Below are 22,107 nucleotides of genomic sequence, written 5' to 3' on the forward strand. Positions count from 1 at the left end.
AGATTAAATACTGTATACTTAGTGTTCCATTATCTTTACCTGAGTCAATTTGGTGTATTACTGTACCACTATATCTTCCGGATTAAATACTGTATACTTAGTGTTCCATTATCTTTACCTGAGTCAATTTGGTGTATTACTGTACCACTATCTCCACCGGATTAAATACTGTATACTTAGTGTTCCATTATCTTTGCCTGAGTCAATATGGTACAGTTACTGTTCCACTTTGATAGATAAAGATAGTACAAGACTCATGAAAACATAAAATTCAGCCATTGCAGATCATGCCACTTAAACTGGACACAGAAAAACTGGGAAAAAACTAGAATCATTGGCACAGACAAATTCTGGAAGGGAAGAAACATCAAATAATCATTTTATATCAACATTATTAAACCTTCACTTAACAGCAATTCTGGATTAGAGGTGAGTAGCCTGTGGCTGCCATTGGTTGAATTTTGAATCTACAGGAAATCTCTCCTCCAATCAGATACAGTGATAATCCAATCAATCACAACATGCTCTCCACAATCCATCAGGACACTATAAAAGACCTTCAGCACCTATAGTTGGAAATCTTCCAACAGGAAAATACCAAAATACCGCCGAGTCCAGACCGTATTAGAAGAAACACGAAGACGGATTCAGACAACCCGACTCAGAAGAAGACAACACCCACTGTTGGCAACACGCCAAGTTCCAGTAGTTCAAGAAAGAAAAAGGACAGTTCCTGCCAGACATCAATCCCAGTTCCCCAGAACTCAACAACCAGCCAGACTCAAACCATTACGAAGATAACCATCGACGCGACAGCACAAACTGAAAAACAATCTACCTCCACGCAGAAAACTCAAACCAAAATCTCGAGAAGAAACAAAGCATCACAGACCAGCGAAGAACAACTCACCGAAGAACAGCCAGTAGTTCCACCACCAAGGCCACGTTTCTCAGTTGCACCAATGGGCTTCAAGTGTGGAAACAAGTTCATGACGAAGTTACCACCCGATCTACAAGACTGCAGATAACAGTTTTCACGTACACCATCAACGTAGTTCATCAGTTTTTTCTTTTCTTTTTCTTTCCCAGCTACTTCCGGGCACGGTCTGGGTAGATTATTCGGCGCCCAGGCCGTGAAAGTGGGTTTTCTCGGGGTACTCCCGTTTCCCCCCACAGCAAAATCTCTGGCATCGGACCTGTAGGTCCCAGCCTCATTCTGGAAAGGGCCGTTTACCCAGTCAAGGATATCTAATCAATTACAGTAAATTTTAAAAACCAATTCGCCAGCCGCCAGGGTTCTCCATCCTCGAGCCAAGGTCTGGCTCACTTCACTTTCGCTGCTTTCGTCCAGTTCTCCCGTCCTTCCTCTCACTCACAAATATTTTTGAAATGTTAAAAATAAAGTAAACATTCCATGGATATTTTAAAACATTTCTCACGTAAGGGGACGAAGAGGAACTACAAATTTCCTGAACACCCCAGTTGGAGAGAGAACTCTTCTGATTTCTCTCTCTCTAAACTGAACCCCTGCCACGTTAGTTTAGTTTAGTTTAGTTTTATTTGCCGCTAACGGCTCATACGATGTACTCGATTTCATCATTGCACCCAAGGACATGGTTAACAGAATATCTAACTTTAAAGTGCATGATGAAATCACCAGTGACCACTTCCCCATGTCATGTATGATTCACCCGCGCCACCCGGCTGTGGCGTACGTGACTCCTTCCGCATACACCTTCACTGAAACAGACTGGCTCACTTTTAATGCTTCTCTGGACTCGTACCTACCCCATCCAATCGAACATGTAAATAACAAAGCAGAACTAGACAACTATGTTGATCAAATTACAGAAGCCATAAAGAAAGCCATAAAAAACACAATTCCTAAATCAAAAAGAAAACAATCACTTATTCAATGGACTCTAACACCAGAAATTCACGCACTAATAATCAAACGCAGACAATTAAGACGAACACACTACATCACACGCGATCCACACATTAAAACAGAAATCAATCGAACAAATACAAAAATTAAACAAGAAATTAAAAAAGTCAGAGAAAACAATTGGCATAACTTCTGCAAAACTTAGAAAAACCAAGAACAATCAAAAGAATTCTGGAAAAAATTCAAGAGTATTGCTTCAGACAAAAACACAAATCACATGCTACAACACATCACACACAACAATAAAATTGCAAGGACGGACGAAGAGAAAGCTGACTTATTAGCTGACTATTACAAATCCGCTTTTAGCGATTTAAACTCAGTAGATTTCGACACACAACACCAACACCATGTCAACAACTACATAAATACAAACCAAGCTTCATTCTCACCAGGATTTCCCGGAGAGACACTAGAAGCATACTCAAATTCAATCAATAGAAAATAACCATATCCGAACTAAAGATTAATATCAAAACTTGAAGAACACTTCCCCCGGACATGACCAAATACCAAATATTATTCTCAAAAAAGTTCCACTCTCCTACTACAACACCTCACAAACATCATGAACATTTCACTAGCGACCGGGTATTACCCTGACACGTGGAAAAAAGCCATCATAACAACGATCCCCAAGAAACAAACTAACAGAACAAATCCAGATAATTTCCGCCCCATCAGTCTGTTAAGCTGTCTTGGCAAACTGATGGAGAGAATTATCTCCAACCGTCTCCTCCATTTTGCGAATCAAACAACATCCTTCCAGAATCTCAAAATGCCTCCAGAAAAAATAGACAAACAACAGATCACCTAACACGACTCACCGAATCAATCTACAAAGCTTACAACAACAATCAAGTAACCATCGGGGTATTCCTAGATGTCAAAAAAGCATTCGACAGCGTTTGGCACAACGCCATCAGATACAAACTAAATCACCTACAAATAAATCCTACGATAGTCAAATGGATTTCAAATTTTTTAACCAATAGAACAGCACAAGTAAAAGTCAATAAAACCATATCAAAATTATTTAATATAACGGCAGGAGTGCCCCAAGGATCAGTCCTCTCTCCACTTCTATACATAATTTTCGTCAGTGACATACCTTTTCCAAATCTAACATACACACACAATTCACAATACGCAGACGACATCGCAATCTGGAGCACCTCCAGAAACCCAGTAATGGCCATGTCTCGCGTACAAGAATCACTAAACAACGTCTCAACATGGAGCAACAAGTGGAGGGTCGTGTTAAATCCGACAAAAACACAAGCAATCACCTTATATAGAAAACTAAAGAAGCAAAGAAAAAATCTAGAAAAAATAAAACTATCACTTGGAAACACAACCATTAACATGAGCAAAAACATCACATTCCTTGGCGTCACTTTCGACACAAAACTAACATGGAAAAACACATAAACAATATACACTCATCAATCAGAAAAAGGATTTCATATCTAACGACTATAACCGGTAAACAATCGAAATGCGCACCGAACACCATTATACAAATATACAAGGCTTACATCCGTCCACTAATAGAGTACGGATGGCAAGTAACATACAATATGTCAAACAACACACTCCAAAAAATCCAAGTACAACAAAACAAAATATTAAAATCCGCATTCAGTTTACCATCTTTTACGCCAACAAATTATCTACACCAAATTAGTAATTTACCAACTATAAGAGATAGAATAACAGAACTTTCTCTCAAATATTATCTAAAAGCAGAAAATAGAAACAAACTAACGGCATCACTACACAAATTATCAAGTGCACCAACAAAATACATATCACCTTACAACATATTTCAAGAATCACAATCCACTCAACAAAGAATCTAAATAAATAAAATCTATGTTATTAACATGAATTCCTTTTTTTCAAGTACAGGGCACACGACAGGCAAAACTTTCGGCGCCTGTCGTGTGAAAGTGGGTTTTCTCAGGGCACTCCGTTTCCCCACATCAAAATCTTCAGGCATTGGATTTCTAGATCCCAGTCTAGGCAACCTTTTTGCCAGACCCAGAATCGGGCCGTTTGATTTGATCTGAATTTGAATGAATTACATTCACGTTCACATCTGCCCAACTTTTTTCTTTTCGGGACAGGTCCCGGCCTTTCTTTCCACTGCTGCCTTTGCCTCCACCCAAAGAACATTTAGTGAGACATTCTCCACCCAAAAAGTCAAGAATAATAACGATAATTAATTTATTAAAATAATAATAATAAAAAAAACCACCATTAAATCTTAATAACAATCCACGAAAGGGGACGAAGAGGAACTACAAAGTTCCTGAACACCCCAGTTGGAGAGAGAACTCTTCTGATTTCTCTCTCTCTAAACTGAACCCCTGCCACGGTAGTTTAGTTTTAGTTTTATTTGATCTGGATTTGAATGAATTACATTCATGTTCACATCTGCCCAACTTTTTCCTTTCAGGACAGGTCCCGGCCTTTCTTTCCACTGCTGCCTTTGCCTCCACCCAAAACAACATTTAGAGAGACATTCTCCACCCAAAAAGTCAAGAATAATAACGATAATTAATTTATTAAAACAATAATTAAAAAAAACCACCACTTAATCTTAATAACAATCCACGAAAGGGGACGAGGAGGAACTACAAAGTTCCTGAACACCCCGGTTGGAGAGAGAACTCTTCTGATTTCTCTCTCTCTAAACTGAACCCCTGCCACGTTAGTTTAGTTTTATTTAAGGTCAGGATGGCCGAGTGGTCTAAGGCGCCAGACTCAATGTATGAAAACCTTCCGTTATTATAACGGTATTGCGTATTCTGGTCTCCGAGTGGAGGCTTGGATTCGAATCCCACTTCTGACAATACTTTAGGAATTGAGCTAGTCACCGAGCAAGTCAGACGTGCTAATATGCTATTCAGAACGAAACGTTCATCCTCGCCAGTCAGGCCGTTAGTGCCGCCTGTAATCGTCGACGGCTTACCGCCGAACCTCACGCCGTACCAAGTCGCCACGTTGATCGCCCGAGCCAAGCCCGGGGCAACCATCGAACCGTCCAGGACCCGTATTTTACGCCGGGGAGGAATCCTCATCCAACCAGCCACTACTGCAGACCAAATTTATCTGTGCCAGCCATGGAACACTGAATTTAAAGTAAGTTGTTCCCCCACTAAAAGTCCAGTCAATCTTTATTCTGTATTCCTCAGGGGCGTCGACCCATCAATTCAATCAGAAGAAATTAGACAAACCATAGAACCCCAAATACAAGCCAAGGTATATGCAGTTCATCGAATTTATTCTAAGAACAGTAATCATCCCACACACTTCATGAAGATAGTGACAACGTCAAAGTACAGTGCTGACTGTATTTTACAGATAGTGACAACGTCGAAGTACAGTGCCGACTGTATTTTACAGAGTGACAACGTCGAAGTACAGTGCCGACTGTATTTTACAGATAGTGACAACGTCGAAGTACAGTGCCGACTGTATTTTACAGATAGTGACCACGTCGAAGTACAGTGCCGACTGTATTTTACAGATAGTGACCACGTCGAAGTACAGTGCCGACTGTATTTTACAGATAGTGACAACGTCGAAGTACAGTGCCGACTGTATTTTACAGATAGTGACAACGTCGAAGTACAGTGCCGACTGTATTTTACAGATAGTGACAACGTCGAAGTACAGTGCCGACTGTATTTTACAGATAGTGACAACGTCGAAGTACAGTGCTGACTGTATTTTACAGATAGTGACAACGTCGAAGTACAGTGCCGACTGTATTTTACAGATAGTGACAACGTCGAAGTACAGTGCCGACTGTATTTTACAGATAGTGACAACGTCGAAGTACAGTGCTGACTGTATTTTACAGATAGTGACAACGTCGAAGTACAGTGCTAACTGTATTTTACAGATAGTGACAACAGTACAGTGCTGACTGTATTTTACGTGACGGCTGTTATTACCATATATTTCATTTTAGAGCCGAACGCCCACATCGACGACCACTCAATAATAGTTCAAACAAAGCACCAAGATATCGCAAACAACTAACGGAAATCTTCCAACATGAAAATACCAAAATACCGCCGACTCAAGACCGTATTAGAAGAAACATGAAGACAGATTCAGACAACCCGACTCAGAAGACGACAACTCCCATTGTTAGCAACACGCTAAGTTCCAGTAGTTCAAGAAAGAAAAAGGACAGTGCATGCCAGACATCAATCCTAGTTCCACAGAATTCAACAACCAGCCAGACTCAAACCATTACCAAGATAACCATCGACGCGACAGTACAAACTGAAAAACAATCTACCTCCACGCAGAAAACTCAAACCAAAATCTCGAGAAGAAACAAAGCATCACAGACCAACGAAGAACAACTCACTGAAGAACAGCCAGTAGTTCCACCACCGAGACCACGTTTTTCACTTGCACCAATGGGCTTCAAGTGTGGAAACAAGTTCATGACGAAGTTACCACCCGATCTACAAGACTGCAGCTAACAGTTTCCACCTATACCACCAACATAGTTCATCAGTTTTGTTTTTTTGTTTTATTTTTTTATCTTCTTTCTTTCTTTCTTCCCAGCTACTTCCGGGCATGGTCTGGGTAGATTATTCGGCGCCCAGGCCGTGAAAGTGGGTTTTCTCGGGGTACTCCCGTTTCCCCCCACAGCAAAATCTCTGGCATCGGATCTGTAGGTCCCAGCCTTGTTCTGAAAAGGGCCGTTTACCCAGTCACAGGGTATCTGATCAATCATAGTAAATTTTAAAAATTAATTCGCCAGCCGCCTGTGTACTCCGTCCTCGAGCCAAGGCCTAGCTCACTTCACTTTCGCTGCTCTCGTCCAGTTCTCCCGTCCTTCCTCTCACTCACAAATACCCCACTCCATTTTTGAAATGTTAAAAATAAAGTAAAAATTCCACGGATATTTTAAAACATTTCTCATGATTTCTCTCTCTCTAAACAAAACCCCTGCCACGTTAGTTTGTGTTTGTGTATTTTTATTTTCGGACACGACTAAATACCAAACATTATTCTCAAAAAAGGCTCTACTCTCCTAATACAACACCTCACAAACATCATGAACATCTCACTAACAACTGGTTACTACCCCAACACATGGGAAAAAAGCCATCACCACCACGATACCAAAGAAACAAACAAACAGGACAAATCCGGATAATTAACGTCCAATCAGTCTGTTAAGTTGCCTTGGTAAACTGATGGAGAAAATTATCTCAAATCGTCTTCTTCACTTCTGTGAAATAAATAATATCCTTCCAGAATTTCGAAATGCTTCCAGGAAAACCAGACACACAATAGATCACCTCACATGACTCACGGAATCAGCCTACAAAGCTTTTAATTACAATCAGGTAACAATAGGTGTATTTTTAGATGTTAAAAAAGCATTTGATAACATATGGCACAACGCCATCAAGTACAAATTAACACATCTGAAAATAAATCCCACTATTATTAAATGGATATCAAACTTCCTAACAGATAGAACAGCACAAGTCAATAAAACTTTATCTAAATCTTTCAAAATAATTGCAGGAGTGCCCCAAGGATCAGTCCTGTCTCCACTCCTGTACATTATCTTTGTCAGCGATATACCTTTCCCCAATTTAACATACACTCATAATTCACAATACGCAGATGACATTGCAATCTGGAGTACCTCAAGAAACCCAGTAATGGCTGTCTCGTGTTCAAGAATCATTAAACAATGTCTCGAACTGGAGTAACAAGTGGAGAGCAGTTTTAAATCCAACCAAAACACAAGCAATCACCTTCTAGAGGAAAATAAAAAGACAAAAAAGAAACTCTAGAAAAATTAAAATTCTCACTCGAAAATACGCCCATTAACATGAGCAAACATATCACATTCCTTGGCATCACTTTCGACACAAGACTAACATGGAAAAAACATGTTAACAACATACACTCATGAATCAGAAAACGCATTTCACATTTACTTACTCTAACTCAAACTGCTCATCAAAGACCATTATTCAAATATATAAGGCTTACATCCGTCCGTTAATAGAGTATGGATGCCAAGTCACATATAATATGTCAAATAACACACTTCAGAAAATCCAAGTACAACAAAACAAAATACAAAGGGCAGTATGCACGTTACCACCATATACCCCGTAAACGATATACACCAAATCAGTAACTTACCAATGCTAAGAAACAGACTAACAGAAATGTCATACAAATATTATTTAAAAGCAGAACACAGAAACAAACTAACTGCATCACTCTGTAAATTAGCCAGTGCACCAACCAAATATATTTCACCATAAACATATTTCAGCAATTACAAATCACACAACAAACTATATAAAGGACAAACCTCACGTATATATTATGTGTGTTTTTTTTCAGGTCTCGGGCACAGGACAGGTAAATCTTTGGGCGTCTGTCCTGTGAAAGTGGGTTTTCTTGGGGCACTCCCGTTTCTCCCCACAGCCAAATCTCAGGCACTGGATCTTTAGATCCTAGCCAAGGCAACTTTATTGATATGCCCTGAATCGAGTCATTTCGCGTTCATGTTCATATTTACCTGCTTTTCGGGATCTGGTCTGACTGGTTTCTCCAGTGCTACCTTTGTCTCGCTCATCAATATTATGACCAACTTCATTCCTTCACCCAAAATAAAAAAAAATCAAATTAAAAGAAAAACAAAAAAACCCAGCTAAATTCAATAACCTTCCACGAAAGGGGACGATGAGGAACCACAATGTTCCTGAACACCCCAGTTGGAGACAGAAATCTTCTGATTTCTCTCTCTCTAAACTAAACCCCTGCCACGTTAGTTTGCGTTCAGTTTTATTTTATACTAAGAATGGTAAAAATAACTCATATTAATATCAGAGGAGGCTTGTACCACAAAAAATATGAACTGTTTCAAACAACAAATACTGACATACTACTCACTAATGAGACCTTATTAAAGGAAAATACCACGTTTAACATCCCAGGCTTTAAAATGAAACATATTCCTTACAGCCAATCCCGTCGCGGCATTGCAGTACTTTACCGTAACTCGTTGTCAATCTCCTTCCCAGAACTCGCACATACCACTGATAATGAAATTATTATACTACAAATATCCACCACGTCTACCCCCTTTACCTGCTATCTGTGTATCCCCCCAAACTAAACCCGATATATGTACGTTACAAGATCATTTCCTAACACGACTATCATAGGAGACCTAGATAGAAAACACACCGATTTTAATTGTCGAACCACAAATCGCAATGAAATGTTACTACATGAATTCTTAGAGAACAATAATCTGATTACGATAAACAATAGCCAAGCCACTCACACACATAATGATAGACATCTTTGATTTAATAATAACCCCAATAAGACAGTCTTAGTAATTACATAACTTTCAAACACTCAATGACATCGGTAACGATCACTGCCCTATTTACATTGAAATTTCCTCTAATCTCACTCCTAGGTTCAACACACGATCGCCTCTATTTGATTACTCACTTGAACAAACACACTGAAAACCATTTGCCCCAAATTATGACTATAACATCCAGCGAACATGATATAGAAAAATACGCATCACAAATAACCAATGATATTAATCACGCTATCCATAAAACTATACACATCACAAATAACCAATGATATTAATCACGCTATCCATAAAACTATACGCATCACAAGTAACCAATGATATTAATCACGCTATCCATAAAACTATACACATCACAAGTACCCAATGATATTAATCACGCTATCCATAAAACTATACACATCACAAATAACCAATGTTATTAATCACGCTATCCATAAAACTATACGCATCACAAGTAACCACTGATATTAATCACGCTATCCATAAAACTATACACATCACAAGTAACCAATGATATTAATCACGCTATCCATAAAACTATACACATCACAAATAACCAATGATATTAATCACGCTATCCATAAAACTATACCTAAGATTAATCTCAGTACCAACCTCAGATCTTGGAAAATTAACCCTGAATTACATCAAGCCATCATTCATAGACGACGATTACGACGTCAATTCATTAACACGCGTAATTCAAGTATTAAAACTCTGATAAACAATACTAATAATAGGAACAAAACACTGATAAAAACACTCCAAACCAACAATTGGAACAAATTTTGTAATACCATTGAAAGAGCACATCCCAACCCAACTCTCTTCTGGAGAAAGGTTAAATCCTTAGCCAACATACAACCTAGCAACAACTACCCCGAAATTAAGTATAATAATTTATCAGCAACCTCTAATCCAGAGAAAGCTAACCTGTTTCACGGACACTTTCGTTACCCCAAATGTTTCTTCCATTGATCAACCACACTATAATCAGGTTAACCGAAGCGTCAACACTAAACCCACTCTCTTTTCAGCTCAATTTCCCATTAATATCAATAGTAATAACCAAACAAACTCTTATTACACCCGTTCTATAACTAAACCCGACTAATCCTTAAAAATTAGGAGCTTAAAAAAGCTCCTGGACCTGACAACATTAGTAACATAGTCCTTAAGCATCTATCCGATATCAATTTAGATCATCTTGTTGCAATTTTTAACCTATCCCTATTCTCAGGTTACTACCCAAACACATGGAAGTCTGCTATTATTAAAGTCATACCTAAAAAAAAACAAGAACTTAAATGACCCAAATACCTACAGACCGATCAGTCTTCTAAATACACTAAGCAAACTCATGGAGAAATCAATTACTAATAGAATTAGCTGCTTCCTCGAGACCAATAATCTGATTAGCGAAGTTCAAAATGCAGGTAGAAAAAATAGACAAACTATCGATCACCTTGCCCGTCTCACCGAATCAGTTTTTAAAGGATTCAATCGTAAACAAACCACTATCGCTACCTTTTTGGACGTCCAAAAAGCATTTGATTCAGTCTGGCATGATGGCCTACGCTATAAAACGCTAGCCCTGGGTATCCCACCAATTTTTGTCTGGTAGATATCAAGTTTCCTCACTAATCTTAAAGCAAGTGTCAAAATAAATACATCTGTTTCAAACCCAATCGGGCCTGGCATGGCCTAGCGCGTTAAGGCGTGCGCTTCGTAATCTGAGGGTCGCGGGTTCGCGCCCGAGTCGCGCCAAACATGCTCGCCCTCCCAGCCGTGGTGGCGTTATAATGTTACGGTCAATCCCACTTTTCGTTGGTAAAAAAGTGGCCCAAGAGTTGGCGGTGGGTGGTGATGACTAGCTGCCTTCCCTCTAGCCTTACACTGCTAAATTAGGGACGGCTAGCACAGTTAGCCCTCGAGTAGCTTTGTGCGAAATTCCAAAACAAGCAAACAAACGCAATCAGTTTAAAAGCTGGTGTGCCTCAACGATCGGTGCTCAGCCCAATACTCTACAATATATTTTGGATGATATTTCTTTTCCCTCTCTGAACTCCACCCTTATTTCCCAATATGCTGATGATATCGCTATTTCGAGCACCTCCAGGGTTCAAGCAACCCTTGATGCAGTATCCCAATGGTGTAATAGATGGCGTGTCGTCTTAAACCCCACGAAATTACAAGCTGTCGCTTTTCACAGTAAAGTTAATAAGTACAGGAAAAAATTCCAAAGTATAAAACTCAAGCTCAATAACACCGATATCATCTTTACTAAATCTATCACTTTTCTAGGCCTAACCATGACTCAAAACTTATCCTGGGCACCACACTTTCAGAAAATCTCTACCCAAGCAAGCAATATAATTTTCTTCCTCAAACGAATTAGCGGCTTTAACACAGGCTGCTCTCCCAAAATCATTCTTTCCTTATACAAAGCGTTCATTAGAACCCTTTTCGAATATGGTTATACAGTTACATGTAACATGACTGATAGACAATACTCAATATTACAAAACCTGCAATACCGCACCATTAAAATCGCTTACCAACACTCTCACAGCATACCTTAATTCTTAACTCAGCTCTTATCAATTCAGAATAGATTCATCAAACTTGCCCAACGATACTACACTAAAGCTGAGGTCAGAAACACTCAAACCCACCAATTATTCCAACTGGCAGACACACCTCAAGCCTGGGCATCACCATTAAACTGGATTACTAACCACATTGGCCCGTATTAACTATTATCAGTGAAACAGACCTTATAGTGTTACCCATTTATTTGTATAGTATACATCACCATTAAACTGGATTACTAACCACATTGGCCCGTATTAACTATTATCGGTGAAACAGACCTTATAGTGTTACCCATTTATTTGTATAGTATACATCACCATTAAACTGGATTACTAACCACATTGGCCCGTATTAACTATTATCGGTGAAACATACCTTATAGTGTTACCCATTTATTTGTATAGTATACATCACCATTAAACTGGATTACTAGCCACATTGGTCCGTATTAACTATTATCGGTGAAACAGACCTTATAGTGTTACCCATTTATTTGTATAGTATACATCACCATTAAACTGGATTACTAACCACATTGGTCCGTATTAACTATTATCGGTGAAACAGACCTTATAGTGTTACCCATTTATTTGTATAGTATACAACACCATTAAACTGGATTACTAACCACATTGGCCCGTATTAACTATTATCGGTGAAACAGACCTTATAGTGTTACCCATTTATTTGTATAGTATACATCACCATTAAACTGGATTACTAACCACATTGGCCCGTATTAACTATTATCGGTGAAACAGACCTTATAGTGTTACCCATTTATTTGTATAGTATACATCACCATTAAACTGGATTACTAACCACATTGGCCCGTATTAACTATTATCGGTGAAACAGACCTTATAGTGTTACCCATTTATTTGTATAGTATACAACACCATTAAACTGGATTACTAACCACATTGGCCCGTATTAACTATTATCGGTGAAACAGACCTTATAGTGTTACCCATTTATTTGTATAGTATACATCACCATTAAACTGGATTACTAACCACATTGGCCCGTATTAACTACTATCGGTGAAACAGACCTTATAGTGTTACCAATTTATTTGCCACTAATGAATTTTTTTTTCATTCCAGGTTGGGCACTGGGTAGGTTGATTTTTCGGCGCCCACCCAGTGAAAGCGGTTTTCTCTGAGTACTCTGGTTTCCCCTACATCTAATTTCTTGCCGTTGAATTTATAGATCCCCAGCACCCTAGCCCTGAAAGGACCTACTGTCTCTCTCTCTTTTCCTGTCAGTCTCCATATCTCTCTCTCTCTCTATGTCACCGATCCCTTTAAGTATGTATGACGTGCTGTAGCCTTGGTCTACCCTGCTCGTGGTAGTGATGAAATCCGACCTCATGATACAAGTCCAGTTTCCCGCTCCTCAACTTTCCTACTTTATTGTTATACTCTGTCATATTCAATTCAATTTGTTTTTCTACCTGTCTCCTCATGACACGTCTCACTCTTTAACGCGTGTGGGGCTGAAGAGAAACAACAGTTTCTGAGAGCCCCGGGTGTGACTTTGAGGTTTCCCCCTCAAAGGCCATCAAAACCCAAACGACTACCATGTTTAAAATTTTAAAAAAATTAAACGCACACTGACATATTTTTCACTTTAGAGCCGAACGCCCGCATCGCCGGCCCTTGACCTTTCAACTCGTGGTCAAACAAAGTGCCCAGAAAATATAGACAACCAATGGACAACTTTCAACGAAAAACTACAGAAATAACGCCGAGTCCAGAACAAGCAAGAAATAACACGAAAGCAGATAGAGACAACTCGACCAAGAAGACGACAACTCCCACTGGTAACAACACGCCGAGATTTAGCAACCCAACGAAGAAAGGTGACAGATCATGCCAGACTTCAGTTCCACTTTCACGGAATTCAACTACCAGCCAGACTCAGACCATTAACAAGACAACTATCGAAGCGTCAGCTCAAACAGAAAAACGGACTACTATCACTCAGAAAACACAAACCACAATTACAAGAAACAAAGCATCCCAGACCAGCGAAGAACAGCCAGTTGTTTCACCACCAAGACCACGTTTTTGTCTATCATCAATGGGCTTCAGATGTGAACGCAAGTTCAACATGCAGTTCCTACCTGATCTACAAGACCGCAGCTAGCAGTTTTCCTAGTCACCCAACATCCAGCCAAATGTATACCACTGCCATAATCCATCAGTTTTCTTTTTATTCCTGTGTTTTTTCCAGCTACTTCCGGGCACGGTCTGGGTAGAATTTCGACGCCCAGGCCGTGAAAGTGGGTTTTCTCGGGGTACTTCCGTTTCCCTCTACAGCTAAAACTCCGGCATTGGATCTATAGATCCCAGCCAAGACAAAATTCTTGCCTAGTCCTGAAAAGAGTCGTTTTAATCGGGTATAGTTAATTCTAAATCAACTCGCCAGCCGCCAGGGTATTCTGATCATGGCCCAAGGCCTAGCTCACTTCACTTACGCCGCCCTCGTCCGGTTTTCCCTTCTTTCGTGATACTCTCACATACTTCTTCACCTTAATAAAGTCAAAATAAGATAAAGAAAAACCTCATGTAAAGTTAAATAATTTTTTTTCACGTAAGGGGACGAAAAGAAACCACAACTTTCCTGACCACCCCAGTTGGAGAGTGAATTATTCAGATTTCTCTCTCTCTCTAAACTAAACCCCTGCCACATGCGTCTTACTCACACTGACTTGAAGACGAAAGACTCTCGAAACTTTGTCCTCATCACTTGTCTCTTCACAACAGGCAGTTACTGTCCATTCTAGAAAGTTTCATAACTGTTCCACTATCTCTACCATAGTCAGTACAGTGTAATTAGTGTTCCAGTATCTTTACCTGAGTCAATATGGTGTAGTGTTCCACTATATGTACCAGCGTTGATGTTTTAGACCTAGTTCCCTACAAGACTGAGATAACGTTTTGCATGTGAAAATATCATCAAGTAAGTCTAAAGAAAGTACCAAACTACTATGTTGATATCATCAAATCTAAAGAAAGTACCAAGCTACTATGTTAATATCGTCAAGTAAGTCTAAAGAAAGTACCAAACTACTATGTTGATATCATCAAATCTAAAGAAAGTACCAAGCTACTATGTTAATACCATTAAGTAAGTCTAAAGAAAGTACCAAACTACTATGTTAATATCATTAAGTAAGTCTAAAAAAAGTACCAAACTACTATGTTAATATCATCAAGTAAGTCTAAAGAAAGTACCAAAATACTATGTTAATATCATCAAGTAAGTCTAAAGAAAGTACCAAACTACTATGTTAATATCATCAAGTAAGTCTAAAGAAAGTACCAAACTACTATGTTAATATCATCAAGTAAGTCTAAAGAAAGTACCAAACTACTATGCTAATATCATCAAGTAAGTCTAAAGAAAGTACCAAACTACTATGTTAATATCATCAAGTCTAAAGAAAGTACCAAACTACTATGTTAACATCATCAAGTCTAAAGAAAGTACCAAACTACTATGTTGATATCATCAAATCTAAAGAAAATACCAAACTACTATGTTGATATCATCAAATCTAAAGAAAATACCAAACTACTATGTTGATATCATCAAGTAGGTCTAAAGAAAGTACCAAACTACTATGTTAATATCATTAAGTAAGTCTAAAGAAAGTACCAAACTACTATGTTAATATCATTAAGTAAGTCTAAAGAAAGTACCAAACTACTATGTTAATATCATCAAGTAAGTCTAAAGAAAGTACCAAACTACTATGTTAATATCATCAAGTAAGTCTAAAGAAAGTACCAAACTACTATGTTAATATCATCAAGTAAGTCTAAAGAAAGTACCAAACTACTATGTTAATATCATCAAGTCTAAAGAAAGTACCAAACTACTATGTTAACATCATCAAGTCTAAAGAAAGTACCAAACTACTATGTTAATATCATCAAGTAAGTCTAAAGAAAGTACCAAACTACTTTGTTAATATCATCAAGTAAGTCTAAAGAAAGTACCAAGCTACTATGTTAATATCATCAAGTAAGTCTAAAGAAAATACCAAACTTATCATCAAGTAAGTCTAAAGAAAGTACCAAACTACTATGTTAATGTCATCAAGTAAGTCTAAAGAAAATACCAAACTACTATGTTAATATCATCAAGTAAGTCTAAAGAAAGTACCAAACTACTATGTTAATATCATCAAGTAAGTACCAAACTACTATGTTAATATCGTCACGTAAGTCTGAAGAAAGTACCAAACTACTATGTTAATATCATCAAATAAGTCTAAAGAAAGTATCAAACTACTATGTTAATATCATCAAGTAAGTCTAAAGAAAGTATCAAACTACTATGTTAATATCATCAAGTACGTCTAAAGAAAGTATCAAACTACTATGTTAATATCATCAAGTACGTCTAAAGAAAGTACCAAACTACTATGTTTATATCATCAAGTAAGTCTAAAGAAATTACCAAACTACTATGTTAATGTCATCAAGTAAGTCTAAAGAAAGTATCAAACTACTATGTTAATATCATCAAGTAAGTCTAAAGAAAGTACCAAACTACTATGTTAATATCATCAAGTAAGTACCAAACTACTATGTTAATATCGTCACGTAAGTCTAAAGAAAGTACCAAACTACTATGTTAATATCATCAAGTAAGTCTAAAGAAAGTACCAAACTCCTATGTTAATATCGTCACGTAAGTCTAAAGAAAGTACCAAACTACTATGTTAATATCATCAAGTAAGTCTAAAGAAAGTAGCAAACTACTATGTTAATATCATCAAGTAAGTCTAAAGAAAGTACCAAACTACTTTGTTAATATCATCAAGTAAGTCTAAAGAAAGTACCAAACTTATCATCAAGTAAGTCTAAAGAAAGTACCAAACTACTATGTTAATGTCATCAAGTAAGTCTAAAGAAAATACCAAACTCCTATGTTAATATCGTCACGTAAGTCTAAAGAAAGTACCAAACTACTATGTTAATATCATCAAGTAAGTCTAAAGAAAGTAGCAAACTACTATGTTAATATCATCAAGTAAGTCTAAAGAAAGTACCAAACTACTTTGTTAATATCATCAAGTAAGTCTAAAGAAAGTACCAAGCTACTATGTTAATATCATCAAGTAAGTCTAAAGAAAGTACCAAGCTACTATGTTAATATCATCAAGTAAGTCTAAAGAAAATACCAAACTTATCATCAAGTAAGTCTAAAGAAAGTACCAAACTACTATGTTAATGTCATCAAGTAAGTCTAAAGAAAATACCAAACTACTATGTTAATATCATCAAGTAAGTCTAAAGAAAGTACCAAACTACTATGTTAATATCATCAAGTAAGTCTAAAGAAAGTACCAAACTCCTATGTTAATATCGTCACGTAAGTCTGAAGAAAGTACCAAACTACTATGTTAATATCATCAAATAAGTCTAAAGAAAGTATCAAACTACTATGTTAATATCATCAAGTAAGTCTAAAGAAAGTATCAAACTACTATGTTAATATCATCAAGTACGTCTAAAGAAAGTATCAAACTACTATGTTAATATCATCAAGTACGTCTAAAGAAAGTACCAAACTACTATGTTAATATCATCAAGTAAGTCTAAAGAAAGTACCAAACTACTATGTTAATATCATCAAGTATGTCTAAAGAAAGTATCAAACTACTATGTTAATATCATCAAGTAAGTCTAAAGAAAGTACCAAACCATTATGTTAATATCATCAAGTAAGTCTAAAGAAAATACCAAACTACTATGTTAATATCATCAAGTAAGTCTAAAGAAAGTGCCAAACTACTATGTTAATATCATCAAGTAAGTCTAAAGAAAGTACCAAACTCCTATGTTAATATCGTCACGTAAGTCTAAAGAAAGTACCAAGCTACTATGTTAATATCGTAAAGTAAGTCTAAAGAAAGCACCAAACTACTATGTTAATATCGTCACGTAAGTCTAAAGAAAGTACCAAACTACTATGTTAATATCGTCACGTAAGTCTAAAGAAAGTACCAAACTACTATGTTAATATCATCAAGTAAGTCTAAAGAAAGTACCAAACTCCTATGTTAATATCGTCACGTAAGTCTAAAGAAAGTACCAAACTACTATGTTAATATCGTAAAGTAAGTCTAAAGAAAGTACCAAACTACTATGTTAATATCGTAAAGTAAGTCTAAAGAAAGTACCAAACTACTATGTTAATATCGTCACGTAAGTCTAAAGAAAGTACCAAACTACTATGTTAATATCGTCAAGTAAGTCTAAAGAAAGTATCAAACTACTATGTTAATATCATTAAGTAAGTCTAAAGAAAGTACCAAACTCCTATGTTAATATAGTAAAGTAAGCCTAAAGAAAATACCAAACTACTATGTTAATACCTCTGGACCAATTACACTGTTAAAAATTAAGACATTGTAATAAAATATTAGAGTTTACTGCCATTAGAAAAAAATAATATACAAAAGGTTGCAGTAGAAAACTAAATTAAAACTAAAAACAACTTATTCATTTTATCACAAGTAGTGAAATCAACAGAAATTATTCTCACATGAAGAATAGGGGGAAAAAAAACTTACCACAGCTTAAGTGAAGATGAGAGCACAGCACTCTTGCAGTGTCCAGATGGTGCGCTCACTAGAGTATCTCATGTGAGAAGTTGCTATTGTAGATGAGATGAGATGAGAAAGTATTAATTTAATTTATGTAGAAAATTTGTGTGACAGGTTAAAGAATACTAGAGGTGTGTATGAAAGATTCCCTTTTACCTAGATGTTAGAAAACCTCTGACTACATTAGTTGTTACAAGTTACTGAGAAGAAAATTTTATGTCTTTAAAGTTCTATATCATACTTCAGAAAATATAACATTAACACATCCATTGTTATTCATATAAATAACCTTAACATGTCCATTCTTATATTTAAAATTATGATTGTAAGTATCAAATAGAGGAATAGAAACATGGTATTTATTTCTCAGACATTCTCTCTCTTATCCACTTTTCATTTTGGATATTCACACAATAACTACCTACATCATATGTCTCTACTTTTGAACCAAAATTTACTGTAGAGAGAGCCACAAGTCAATAGCACCAACCACCAAAGTTTGGGCTATTCTAATCCAATAGTATAATCTGATAATTTTCTAACACACAGGGTGTAAATGTAACACAAGATTTTGCTGTAACAGGATTTGGACTATGAACTCTTTGAATCAATTTACCCTCAAGGCTAGACCTTGAAAAATCTGAGCTCTTGAGATTCAACATTCTGGTATATTTTTTCTTGCTTTTAAAATATTTTGTTACTGTTGGTTTCATATACATATGACCCACTGCTAGTTTCACTCAAACGCTTATTTTTTATTTATAGTTAAAAAAAAAAGATTTTCCCAACTCTCACAGATGGCTTCATGTTTCTCTCCCTTGATGTGCATGGATTTAATATCAAGATCAACAAACAAGACCATGATTTATGACTATCAAATATAAGCTATGATTTTTTATTTGATTATTTGTTTATCATCACCATATTTCTCCTATGTCATTAGAACCTCTGTTTAAAATGAAAATTTCCATTTGCTAAACAAAATTTTACAATCGTATGTAAAACGTTTATTCATGTAGCATATAGAACTATGGGATATATAGGCTATGATAAAAACTTGTTTTGTAATGAAATGTTCTCTCTCTGGATTAAACTATTATTTAAATGGTGTAAAATATATTTTATTAGTCTACCATTGTATTCAAATAACTATAATATTAACAAAATCAAAATTTTAATTAATTGTATTAAAAGCAACATATTAAATTTTGTTACTGTTATATTACATGATGAACCAATGTATTAATTAAAAATTCCAATATGAATATCTAAAAATGTAATACTATCCTGCTTATTACTGGTTATTGCCAGTTGAAACTTGTACAGTTGTTGACTTATTATTTTCTTAAATAATACATATATCTTTAATATTTATTCAGGTTTAATATCGTATTTCTGTTTTTATCTTTAACTGAGTTTTGAAAAAAATTCGTATCCACTTTTAGTTGAATTTTTTTTAAAAATACTAATATATTTATATAATTAGCTCATTAATATTTGCTATTAAATTCATTTATGTTTACGCTTATCCTTAAAACAAGTACAATTCAGTTTCATTTTAATATTACTATCAAAAATGGAATAATAACTTAAATAAAAATGTAAGCGTGTGGTAGTGTTCTAGTTATAAACTTTTTACGTTAGGTACCTTCTCTTCCAACAGAGTATTTCACTAAATACACACACGCACATATAAATTAACATATACGGCTGAACTTTAATGTGTAAAGTTTTAAGGAACACGTATGTTCAATTTATAACGGCACATGTCTTTATGCCATTTTTAATTTTAATTTTAAATTGAATGAAAAATTAGCGTTCTCTCTTTGAATGTAACTAGGCCTAACATTTTCAAGTGGCGCCCTCGTGGGGGTTACACATAATTCGCGCCAAGAAAAGAGCTGCAAGTAGATCTGCCCGAATTATTTCTAAAATTGGGGTTCATATGTTACTAAGGATAATCATACCAATTATATAAAGTGTTCTTGAAGATAAACTAGAAAGTATAGTATGTCGCAAATAATATTCTTTTGTACAATTCTAGATTTTATAAAAGGAAAAAAAAATATTAAACTCAAATACTGCGCAATTTACTTACCACCTTTCGCCTTGTTCATACAACTCTAAGCTTACAGTAACGAAATTAAAGAAAATTACTCTTAGATGGCGCTACACTTCCACTTTCTTGGCTCTCTGACGTGCAACGGCATATGACGTTGTTAAGCGCGACATATGTATTAAATGGTTAATGTTTTGGTAAGGAAAAGTTTGATAACGTGGATGTGTAGTGGTAGTTATGTTGAAATATAACCTCAGCAGGTTATATCCATTTGTAACTTTTCACTTTGAAAACATTAACTAACGATTCGTGATGACGAGAAACCAACTAGAAGTAAAAGTGTATTCTCAAGACGGCTGGAATGGGTTTTACCACTTTAAATAAAGTACATGCCCGTACTTTGTAAAGTGTGCTTTAAGAACAGCTCTGTACTTTTAATTGAAGTGCTAATACCCATACCAGCTGTCTTGAGAATACGTTACCTTACGATATTAATTGAACTTTGTTTATATAATGATACACAGTTAACGTACTCTCTAATAACTAAAATGTAGCCCAGCATCCGTGGCGTGGGTAAACTGTGTTAGTTTTAATTTTATTTATATCTCGTTAAAAAAAAAAAAAAAATGCGACTTGAAAAGGGGTCTGTGAGTTAAAGGAGTTTAATAAGTATTTAGACTTGAAGTATGAAGAAATGAAGTTTAGACATCCACTGATCGTCTGTTATATTAGTTTTTAAATACTTCTGCAACTTAAGTTTTGGTAATATTAATGTTACTTTAGATACAGTGGGGTTATGGGTGGAGAACAAATGCATGTTTAAAATAGTTAAGCCATTTAAGTTGACATGTTTGCAAAACTTCTTGTGATTTTTTTATATTCAACATGCTGTTAATCATGCTACCTTACTGAAAATTTTAAAACTGAAAGTAAACTACATAGTCTGAGAAAATGGACTTTCATGATTTCAAAACTTTCCCACTAATTATACAGTCAATGACTGATGAAGACTTCATTGGTTAGATACACAACAATATAACCTAATAATGAGAAATACTAATTGGAGTAAACATAATTTAGATATATAGTTATTAAAAACCTAAAAATAAATCCTAGTTGAAGTAAATATGCCCTCCCCCAGTGGTAGAGTAGTATGTCTGTGGGCTAAAAATGCTAGACAACCTATTAAATTAACTGACATCCCATGTGAAGACAACCTATTAAATTAACTGACGTCCAATGTGAGGACAACATCAATTTAACTGACATCACATGCGAAGAGAACATATCAAATTAACTGACGTCACATGCGAAGACAACATATCAAATTAACTGACGTCACATGCGAAGACAACATCAAATTAACTGACGTCACATGCGAAGACAACCTATTAAATTAACTGACGTCACATGCGAAGACAACATATCAAATTAACTGACCTCACAGGCAAAGACAACATATCAAATTA

At 36.1% G+C, this 22,107-nt stretch overlaps 1 protein-coding gene across 6 annotated transcripts in view; it reads right to left on the minus strand.

Moving 5' to 3' along the window:
- LOC143233219 (uncharacterized) overlaps window positions 1-20,870 on the minus strand; it is a 40,276-nt gene extending 19,406 nt beyond the window's left edge. For 3 of the 6 annotated variants that reach the window (XM_076469196.1, XM_076469198.1, XM_076469194.1), the window contains exons 1-2: window positions 20,228-20,485; window positions 18,547-18,629 (exon numbers count right to left, since the gene is read on the minus strand). The gene's annotated coding sequence lies outside the window, so the exon portion shown is untranslated. Of the gene's footprint in view, window positions 1-18,546; window positions 18,630-20,227; window positions 20,486-20,677 lie in introns of those variants that run through there. The other 3 variants (XM_076469195.1, XM_076469193.1, XM_076469197.1) reach the window with 2 other exon arrangements.
- Window positions 20,871-22,107: the final 1,237 nt, after the last annotated feature.

This window comes from Tachypleus tridentatus, chromosome 12 (genome assembly GCF_004210375.1).
Source record: "Tachypleus tridentatus isolate NWPU-2018 chromosome 12, ASM421037v1, whole genome shotgun sequence".
Lineage (NCBI taxonomy): Eukaryota > Metazoa > Arthropoda > Merostomata > Xiphosura > Limulidae > Tachypleus > Tachypleus tridentatus.